Below are 11,853 nucleotides of genomic sequence, written 5' to 3' on the forward strand. Positions count from 1 at the left end.
GTTAATCAACGAAAAGTATTGTCTAGAAGTTACACGATCATAAAATCCTATAGTGTTTAAACATCAACTCCAACTATATAGAAGTAAAGGAATCAGCTAGTGTTATAGAGGATAGTTCAATTGTGAATGCTTCATCTGCTTCAAATGAGATAATAAAGTTTAGTATTTAAAGAAACCAGTAGAAGAGTCCATTAAATTACTACTGGGAAACCTTGTGGTATGTTGATTTACACTGGTTATACAGCTGTAAAAGTCTGATCTAATTTGGTAATGATGCGTGGAAAATTGTTTCCAAAGATGAAGAAATAAGATGAATTGAAACTCCAGCAAGAGAAAGGTTGAAAGTTACCATTATTGTTCGAAACATAAATTCTAGCGAGTAAACTCGTTATGAATTTGTTTCAAAATGACTGCAGGACATTCCTGGATTACTACATTTCTAACACAACCAAATTAAGCTCAACAACATCGTAAAATGGAGAAACCAATGTTCTGTGATAGAAAGGCATCATGGGGGCCATATCAGGATCAGTTCAAAATAATTTTCAAAGTGACCATAACGTTGTAAACAACGTTAATATAGGGATCAGAAACAAACTATGAATTAATTTTGTTTACAGAAATATTACAGATCCTTGAAAACCAGGATATTAGCACTTTATCTATTTTTCAATAGCATGGTGAGGAAATAAAACCATACATTTTTAATTTAATTCATTATTCATGTAGGTGAACATCAGAAAACGATGGATTGAGATCTTTCACTATTACTCAAGTGTCATTAAAATACACGAAGCTACAGGCAACACAGTATCGTCATTAAATGTTTTGGAGAGAACTTAACGAACCTTTAGGCCTTTTGTTCTCGTATTCAAATGATAATCATTCAAAAGAATTTTAAATATAATTTGCAGACAGACTAAGGATTATCAGTGATGTTCTGCACGACTTTACCCAGGAAAGACTTAAATCAGCTAATGATAAAACGAAAAGTTGCTGCAATGCTAATGGTGTATTATATTGAAGTGATACGATATGGCTATACAATTCCTTACACAAGAAATGGCATATTCTGAAGTTAACCAGATATGAATCTGCTGAAAAACTCAGGGTCCCAGTTGAGATCATTTCTATATAATCAGCATAACTATTTACCTAAGGAAAAACTATCCCCCTTTATTGACAGAAGAGCAAGCTATGATAGGAAACAAGAGGCCACACCCTATGCATACCATAGTCCTTAGAAGAGAAGTCCACAAAATACTTTAATAATAGACAGTTTAGTGTACTGTTTTACTCATGCATGTATTTAGGATTGTTTAAGGGACGTTACAAGTAAATAAAAGAAGCTGTGTTGTGAGCTATATTTATAATATTTTAATCGAGATATTTGTTTGCTAAAGGGAGTTAATCGTGATGATGGTGTTATAATCTAAATCTAGGATGATATAAATGCCAAAGTGATTGTGTAAGTAATCAGTGATGAATTCTTTTCATGAGTTTATCAGTTCAGTGTCTGTTAGTGATTTACCCTGTGAGAAATATTGTATCTATTAATCATCAAATGAATTAGTCAGTGCATTTGTTATTAAGAAAATCTCTTAGAGAAGAATTTTTTTAAATAAATTTTTGTGAACTTAGTGTGTAGTAAATGTTTGTGGAGAAATGACTTAATTGGTTTCTGTTACACGGGACGCACTTGGTATTATTTTTGCTTCTTAATCCCCAATTATCTATGACAGTAAAAGAGCGTGTCTGTATGTCGTGTGTATGTATGTGTGTGACTACCATAAGTACAATAGGAAAGAAGCTAGAAACCTGAAATTTTGTACACATTCTAAGTGAGTCCTGAACGCGTGCACATAGCTATTGTTACTTATTCACGTGCATTCACCGGTGCTCACCTTTTTATGAGGCAAGGTAGCAAAAAACCATATAGAAAACAATATGTGACTTCTATATCCTTAAAGTTATTATCTCATACTGGTGTTACATTTGGTATTTAATAAGTAAGACTACTACCCTCATTGAAACCAAATATATATTTTTATTAAAGCAACATTTCAATCATTATCAGGCTTAGGATGCGGCACACTCCAGAGACCCCACACACATTTATCAACAGGCAGAGTTCAAAGATGCCACTAACATTTCTACACAGGTGAAACTGGGAGAAAAAAATGTGTCCACTCAATCAAAAGAACATATTTCAACGATAGAAAACTTTCCTTCAAAATAAAACCTCAAGCATGGATTCTGTAACTGGTTATCAGGAAGGAGGAACATAATGAAAAATGATATCAAGACTTTAATTTACATTTCAGTAACGGCACTTGTAGATAGAGACAACGATTTCAACTTTGAGAAATTTGTAAGTCAAGCCTAATGACGGATCATAGTTATTTGTTCTTAATATCTCATATAATCACTGGTTTTTGAATAAGATTTTATTTAATAGTTTTCTATATATGTTGTTGTAAACTATATATTTAATATAATTTATTTGCACACTGCAATTCGTAATTATGACGTAATTATCAAAGAGTTTTGAGAAATATCTAAAAACATAGAATAGAGATATAAGTACAAGTAGACAATTAGTTCAGAGATAAGAAATGAAAGTGAATGAGTTTCACATTTATTCTGTTACTCAATTACTTGATGACTTACGCGTTTGATTACCCAAATCAAAAAACTATTTATTTAGTTACGTGTACGCTTCGCAGTTTACACTAAGACGTTATACAAAAGTCTGGGCTGTCTTCCACAACAGAAAGCTTTAAACCTTAGCTTAAAAGATAACACAAAATCAGGGTTCGAGCTTCGGATCGACAATCACGATGATGGTTAAAGGTAAATGTTGAATTATGGCTAACATTGCATGATTGAAATTTTTATAGATACTGCAGATAGATGAAAAGTGGCAAGCTGGAGATGGTAAAAATGATGGCTGTTCTGGGCGAAAGTGAAGCAGGAATTTTGTTGCTATATATTTTATTTAGAAAATATTTATTTTCAGCTACAGTATGCAGAAACGACAGTCCATCACAGTGAAGAAGGGTCATATATATATATATCACGATCAGAACTCCATCAGAAATAGAAGGGGAGAAGTGTATTAATATAAGCAATTCATAATTGTTAAGTAACATATGTTTGACCTTACAGAATGTGTAGAGTGTCATTATAAAAGGAAATCGAGTCAGCTGCAGTAAAACTGTGACTGACTTCACTATGGGCAGAGAAGAGGAATAGGAAGAGGGAAATATAACAATTGTATGAAATATTAAAAATGCTTATTTGTACATATGTGTTACTATATTATGACACATTGTTTCATATTGTCTTTGAATTTATATACATGCAACTACACAACTCGAAAAATCCATATGATTACACTATGTAACAAAATGTTTACTTTTTCTTGTTCATGGGCTAAAAGTTATTTCTCATTTCCTTATGCCTAAAGTAATGAAAAAGACTTATTTTTCTATTAAAACTTTGTTTTTGTGACTTGGGTAATGAAATTTTCAAATTTACCCATTTTCCAGAACATGCCAGGTAGATTCAGTGCTGAGTAGCTGATTGAGATTTTTTTAGAATTTTCAAGAACTTTTCATAGTAATATATATATACAGGAGCTCACCACTTCAGTTTAGTTCTAGCTGCCTAAGTGAAGACATAGACCGATCTGATTTTATCAGAGATGGCAAAAAGATGCTGCAAGCATTCTCCAGATGCATCCAGAAACCTCAAAGCTATGCTGCTCCATAACGGGAATAAGTATCTGTCTCTTCCCCTGGTTCATTCTGTGCACCTCAAAGAGGAATACAACAGCTTCAAGATCTTGCTAGGAGCATTGAAGTATGATGAGTATGGCTGGGAAGTTATCGGAAACTTCAAAATGGTAGCATTCCTGATGGGTTTCCAAGGAGGCTTTACCAAGTTTCCCCTATTATCTTTGCCTTTGGGACAACAGGGACACCGCAGCGCACTACAATAGAAAGCACTAGCCACAACGGACCGAGTTCTCTGTGGAAAAGCACAATTTCAAGTGTGAGCCACTAGTGAACCTCCAGAAGGTGTTGTTTCCACCATTGCACATAAAATTGGGTCTTATGAAACAATTTGTCACAGCTCTTGATAAGGAGTCTGTAGCCTTCAAGTACCTTCGAGACTTCTTCCCTAATCTGTCTGAGACAAAGGTCAAAACTGTTGTATTCGTTGGACCACAAACAAAAAAGAACCTTGGAGTGCATAGAATTCCCCAAGAAGCTCAGTAGGAAGGAAAAGAAAAAGCTTGTGGCTGCTTTGTCGCAGTGGTTTTGGGCTTCTCGGGTAATCAAAAGGCCGAAACTTATGTGGAACTGGTTGAGGCCCTTGTGAAGAACTACAGCAAAACGGGCTGCAGTGTGTCCCTAAAAGTCCATATCCTTGACACTCATCTTGATAAATTCAAGGAGAACATGGGAGCATACTCAGAAGAGCGAGACGAGCGCTTCCACCAAGAACTACTGGATTTTGAACGCCGCTACCAAGGAGCGTATAACGAAAACATGATGGGGACCTATATTTGTGGGCTGATACGTGAAAGTCATTTACATTACATTCGCAAATCTCGAAAAACTGCTCACTTCTAAACATTTTTTGTATAACTTGAGTATAAATACACGTTAATCTTGATTCATATTTTGTTTTATTCAGACCTTATGTGAATGAAAATGTGCAAATTTGCCCGTTTTTACACAGAAAATAGGTTAATTTCTAAATTTCATTAGTCAGCTCACAAAAGCAAAGTTTGAAGGCAATAATGGCCATTTTCTCTACTTTTACAAGATAAGCAATTAAGAACTAACACATACTATCCAGGAACAAAATTTGTGATATATAGTGTTATATATATATATACGGCTTTACCATAAAAAACAACAACTGTAAAGTCTGCATATTTGTATAGATATAAATTCTAGCCACCATACTTTGCATGTGTAATCGTGTATAAAACTCATATGATTACAAAATCCATGCACCATTCCAGTTTAGTTTGTTAGGCTCTCCAATCCAGTGTTTACAAACTCACCATATAGCTCCAGGGTATAAAAATTGCAGCTATATATATTTTAAAAATACATAATATATGGTATGTTGATAACTTTGCATCATAGTGATCATACTTACAGTACCAATATCAATGATAACACTTGAGCAATAGCCATCCAATTTCTACAAAGCCAATCTGAAGACTGCCATTTTTTCCCGGAGACAGAACTGTACATTCACTATGTACTTCGTATCAACTATGTACTTCGTTAAATTAAATTGTTTCAAATAGGAGAGTAATGGATACATATTTCTGACCATGATGGACATAAAAAACAAAAAAAACAAGATTATTAAAAATTGTAAATTTAAAAAGGATATAAAGACCTTCAAAAATTACAGAAAAAAGACAAAATATATGAAGCGAAAATGTAAAGAAAAAAATGTAAACAAACATGTTTGAGACATAGTGTTGACACTATTTCCTCACGCCACATATTCATATTTTAGACATGGAGTCAAAATAAGAGTTTGTAGCTTGAGGAAATAATGTCACCACTATGTCTCAAACCTTGAACTTGTTTCTTTACTTTTTTTACGATTGTATTTTCACTTTAAATTGCATATCTTGTCTCATTAATTTCTTGAAGATTCTTATTCATTCTTTTTAAATTAAAATTGCAAATAATATTGTTACGTAACAGGTTACTAAATAATTATTTTATCACAAATATCCACATCAAAATTAGGTCATATTTCAAGTGCTAGACGTTACACATTTTAAATTTATTCACAGCATAACTAAAGTCAAAGTGCTTGGTGGATCAGTCTATTTGCTTAACTTTTGAAAAATATTATAATATCGTATTAGTAACAGTTTTACATCAGTTCACACTGAGGAGTGCCATAACTAGATTTAAGACATTTATATATGTTTTTGTTTTTAGTGATATTACTGAAAAACGATTATATCTTAATTTACAAAGCCATAGTCGTGTTTGATTAACCTTATGAAAAGCCAATATAAGTTATAAAGTTACTTGGTGATGAATTAAACAAAAAAAGACGCTTTGGGTGAGCAACAGTTTGAAGCAGGAACTGAACATGTTATACGCTTGTTTCAAGATAGCACTATTTTGATCTTATAAACAATGATGGATGAGCGTTACATTATTTTAATGGTTTTCATTGCTTCGATGTTACCAACATAAAAGTATTCTTTATTGAAAGGTATATATATAAATGTATATAAACGTTCATGCCGTATATGAGTCAGTTATAGTAATCAAGAACAATGTTTCTAACACAATAACTCTATAGATTAAAAAAGAACTATATGTTTAGATTTCATTTTAAAAACATCCATCATTGTTGTTTGCAGGAAACGGTCTAAGTTTCTATAAGTGTTTTGTTTTGACATATTTATTAATCAAGGGTTCGATTCCCTTCGATGGACTCAGGAGATAGCCCGATGTGGTTGTGCTATAAGAAAACACACACACATCTTTATTATTTGTCAACAGAAAACAATTAACTTTCTCTCAAATTTCATCTTTCATTTTTCGAACATGATGTCCACCATTGATCTAGGTGTGGGCCAATCACATGTGTTGATGTCCTTCTAAAAGGAACATTTTCAGTCTGGTTATTATTGATTGGTTAATAAAGTAAATTCAAACATAACTACAAATTAAGTGCTCTGATATATTAAAAACTTATCTTTTATATGTCTAAATAACGCAGGGACCAGAGTAAAATAACTGCTTATTCAGCATCTTAAAAGCAGTTGTGCAGTAGAACTAGTTAGAATGACAAGAATAAATAAATCAGCAAATGTTCAGGTAAATACTATTTACATAAAGTCACCTAAATCTTCGCTGACTTAGTGTGTGTTTTTTTTATAACAAAGTCATATTGGGCTATCTGTTATGTTCACCCAGGGGAAATGAACCCCTGATTTTAGCGTTGTAAATTAGAAGACCTACCGTTGACTTGTTTTAGGAGACAAAAGGTATTCAAGTGTTGAAAAGCAGAATGTATAATTGATGATATTCAAACTACCAACAATAACTAAACTTAGTTAAGAAACAGAAAACCAGCAGGGTGAAAGATGCAGTTTGCACGAGTAAATGAAAAGCAACATTAAGTGAAGATAGCTTGTTTTAAATATCGAGAGAACCTGTACTCAGTCAGGTCCAGCTACTTGGTCGAACCTAACTTGTAACTAACAACTATAAGTGCTTGTAGTGTAACCAGGATTATCTAACCATAGTAGGCCTGGCATGACCAGGTGATTAAGGCACTCGGCTCATAATCTCAGGGTCACGGGTTCGAAACCCCGTCGCACCAAGCATGCTCGCCCTTTCAGCCGTGAGGGCGTTATAATGTTACGGTCAATCCCACTATTCGTTGGTAAAAGAGTAGCCCAAGAGTTGGCGGTGGGTGATGATGACTAGTTGCCTTCCCTCTAGTCTTTCACTGCTAAATTAGAGATGGCCAACGCAGATAACCCTCGTGTAGCTTTGCGCGAAATTCAAAACCAAACAAACAAACAAATTGAATGAGCTTTTGTATATTATTTATGTTCTGAAGAAATTGTGTTCATTCATCATGATACAAAAAAGCAGAAATTGGATATAGTTAAAGTAACTGGCAGTTATGGATTTTATTTTGAAAATCAAAAATACACAACTCATGAGAGATATAATTAAACCAATTTACAAATTGGAAACGTAATGAATTAATAAATTATAATGAGTATACTGGAATAGACGGCAACTTACTGTTTTAGAAAAAAAATCCTCTACACTTGCGTCTTTTTTCACGATAGACAATTGCCGACCATTCCAATGTACTCAGCATGAATACATTTCCTAAACAAACTATTAAAGAATGATAAATTATAACATTAGATAAGATCTTAAATGCTAATATTTTCTTAATATTATATTCAGTAGCGGATCCATGATTGTCAGATACTTTCAAACACGTTCTGTTGACTTTGACTGACTTGTAAGAAAGGAAGGACTGAAAACAGTGAAGGGACTTTTCTCAGCAAACAGACAATTAAAATAACGAGTGCATAGTAAGAAATACAGCACATTCATTGGATGCAAGTCTGTGTAGAACAGGGATCCCCAAACGTTTTTGAATGTCGACCTCTTCATGGAATCCTTGACCTTTAATCGACCTCTCCATTATTTTAAGTAATAAAAATCTATAAGTCATAGTTAAAGGAAGAATAACTTAATAAAACATATAAATAATAATAATACATTACGATAAACCAATTTTACATTTCGATTGATCGTCTGACATCTTTAATAGAAGGGATATGATTGACGATCTTTGAGAAGAGCACTAATATTTGATTGTAAATTTCTGAGTTTTAGTCTTAATTCACCGCGCTCTTCTATGTTCAGTTTGTTCTTCTGCTTTGTTAGGACTGAATTTATATGGATAAAACCACCTTCAACCATATAGGAACTTTGGAATGTAAGTAAAAAAGGGTTCACTGCTGCGAAAAGTTTTGGATACTTATTGACAATAGTTACATTACTCCAAAAGCTGCTGAGTGTCGTATTTTTGAACAGTGATTTAGCTTCAAGATCCACGGAAAGTTCAATGAGTTCATCTTGTAAATTAGGTTCGATAATTACCTTTTCTATTTCCCAATCAAATGGCGTAACAATCCAGTCAGATACGTGCATTCTCTCCATGTCCTCAAAGCGCACTTCAAAGTCTTCACTTAATTTTCCAAGGTGCTTTATGTATATATCCAAGTCATCATCAGACATAACTTGGTCTTCATCTTCCAGTTGCCTAAGTTGAAAAGTGCTGAAAATCACTTAGTAGCTATGAAGATTTAAAAAGGCCTTTGAATTGGAAGTCTGAGAGGATTGTTCGGGTTTGAATCATTGTTACGTTTTTACCTTGCAGACAGGTCTGTACATCATTAAATTTTGAATATAGATCTGACAAATAGAAAAAATGATTCTTATTTTTTTCAATTCATCACACAGAAAGGGATCCACGTCTGTAAGAAACTCCACAGGTGAGTCATACAACTCGGCAAGCCTTTGCAAGCAAACACCTCTTGACAACCACCTCATTTCAGTATGCAACAGTAATTGGTTCACCAATTCATCTTTTTTTTTTTACATAGCCTAGCAAACAGTCGCGAATTAAGTGGATGTGCTGTAATTTTATTTATCGATCTGATGCACACCTTTAGAGTATCATGCAATTTGTCACTGAGACTTTTTGCCACAAAGTGGTGTCTGTATAATACACAGTGAATAGTACGCACATCGGGAACCTTTTCCTCAAGAAAGGCAGCAAATCTTCTGTAACAGCCAACTATTAAAGGTGCGTCATCTGTGGCAATCGCAATTATATTGCTGAGTGGAATATTGTGCTTGTTTAAATATTCCTCCAAGCATTAAAAAATCGTCACCCATTTTGCATCACCTTTACGACACCTTGCGAACAAAAACTTGTCAATAATTTGTTTTGGAATTTAACTAAAATACCTCACATAAGATATAAGAATGTTTGAACCACCAAAAGTTGGTTCATAAAGTTGGATGGAAAACTTACTTTGCATAAGCTCAGATTCCAAAGTTTTTTTTTCATCTTTCACCATCTTATCAACACGTCTTTGAACTGCATTTGCATTTAAAGGCAAGCATTTTAAAACAGATCCAGAGTCTTTTTTTCGTGACAGTTTAAATCACTTCTTTAATTGATGGTATTATGGTCTCCTCTATAACAGTATACATTTTTCCTTTCTTTGCTATATTGAGAGAAATATTATATGATGCCCTTAACCCTCCTTCATTATCAACCTGAAGCAGGTGCTCTCATAAATGGCATCATATTTGGTCGTTTTTTCATATTTTTCTTTCAACGTTCTTAAAAAATCAAGATCTTTATATTTTTTATCAAGATGAATTCTTTGAAGGTGGTCTTTCATCTTTGTGGCTTGCCATGGCCAGCTGGATAAGGCGCTCGACTCGTAATCCCATGGTCGCGGGTTAGAATATCCGTCGCATCAAACATGCTCACTCTTTTTGCCGTTGGTGCGTTATAATGTACGGTCAATTCCACTATTCGTTGGTAAAAGAGTAGCCCAAGAGTTGGCGGTGCGTGGTAATGACTAGCTGCCTTCCCTCTAGTCTTACACTGCTAAATTAGGAAGGCTAACGCAGATAACCCTCGTGTAGCTTTGCGTGAAATTCAAAAAACAAACTTCCTTCTTTGCTGGTTTCTTGGCATCATTACTAACAACCTTTTCGCATAGGAGGCACAAAGGCTTCGTTTCATTTGTAAGCGAACGTATGAATCCAAGTTTCAAGTAATCTGGTGAATATTGTCAGCTCTTCTTTTTAGGATCTGCGGCTGCTATTTCAGTTAATGGGTTCGTGGCTAAAGTTAAATAAATGAACTTTATTAACAGGCTACAAGAAGCACAGATCAATATTTTAACGTTTTAAATTTAAAACATAAGCAAAATAAATATATAAATATATAAAGTAATAGAGATTGTATTTAATTTTTATTGCTATCGAAATACGTGACCACGTGGAACAACTTGGAACACTTTTCGTACATCTGAAACACAAAATTTTCATTTACTTATTTTAAGTACAGAACTTTGATTTTTTAACCATTAAATACTGTTGTATTAATTACGATACTTAATGTCCTTTTTAAACTAAACAAACTCACACCTCCACTTCCGGATACAACAAACACCAATAAATAATTAAAATAACCAAAACTATCATTGTTAATCATCAAGAAGTAAGCCAGAATGAGCCTAACACATATTGAAGAATACGTCACGCTCACAATGCTTCCTGATTGGCTCTATTACAATCGTTAGTTGGGTGGGCGGAGTTAACGACTGTCTTGTCCAGACTCCTAATTGACTCATGCATTTTTATACAATTAATTTACAGCTGGTGTTTATATCACCTTGATTATACGACTCTTGCTTTCTGCACAATATAGTGTTTCGATTTGATCAACAATAATTAATAAGTCGTGCAATGATGCTTCTGTATTAACAATTTCTAACCGACCGTAGAGTGATTTTGGATCCCCCAGAAATGTCTCATCGACCCATGGGGTCAATATCAACCACTTTGGGAACTCCTGGTGTAGAATCTGCCGTGTACCCAAATTGTTGAAACTTACATATTGAAGAATACGTCACGCTCACAATGCTTCCTGATTGGCTCAATTGTATAACTAAGTCGCTTTCAAACAGTAATGAACCATTCCATCCTCAGTGATGTCGAGAAACCCACTTGTTGAGAAATTTATATGCAAAAACGGCTCGTTTGGGTTGAGAAAATATTTTACATAGAAGGTCGAAACGTTGTTCGCTCTTCTATGTAAAATATTTTCTCATTCCATCCTCAACCTTTAGATGTTTTGTCCCTGTATATATATTGTATATATATATTGCAAAAAAACTGAATACCTGTGTAGTACATAGTATTGAATACTTTACAACATTTTATTAACATTTTATACTGACGATAACTTACTAACTTTTCAGTGTATAAAATAATATTCACTCTTCAACTCAAAACTAGAATTTGGGGAGATGTTGATTTGTTACCATTAAAAAAGTCAAGTTAAAACACTGTGTATACAATAGACAAGTTTCTCTCTTGTATAGCTGAAACTCAAATCACAGCTAATACTAAATTAGCACGATTAAATATCGACATAACATAATTGTATAACAGTCAGCTTTCAGTACATGCCACCACGTTGTACACCAACAGGAATATTAAACTG

At 33.9% G+C, this 11,853-nt stretch overlaps 1 pseudogene; it reads right to left on the minus strand.

Annotated features, from left to right (window-relative positions):
- Positions 1-8,360: 8,360 nt before the first annotated feature.
- On the minus strand, positions 8,361-10,978 carry LOC143228547 (zinc finger BED domain-containing protein 5-like; annotated as a pseudogene).
- Positions 10,979-11,853: the final 875 nt, after the last annotated feature.

The sequence above is a fragment of the Tachypleus tridentatus genome, chromosome 10 (assembly GCF_004210375.1).
Source record: "Tachypleus tridentatus isolate NWPU-2018 chromosome 10, ASM421037v1, whole genome shotgun sequence".
Classification (NCBI taxonomy): Eukaryota; Metazoa; Arthropoda; class Merostomata; order Xiphosura; family Limulidae; genus Tachypleus; species Tachypleus tridentatus.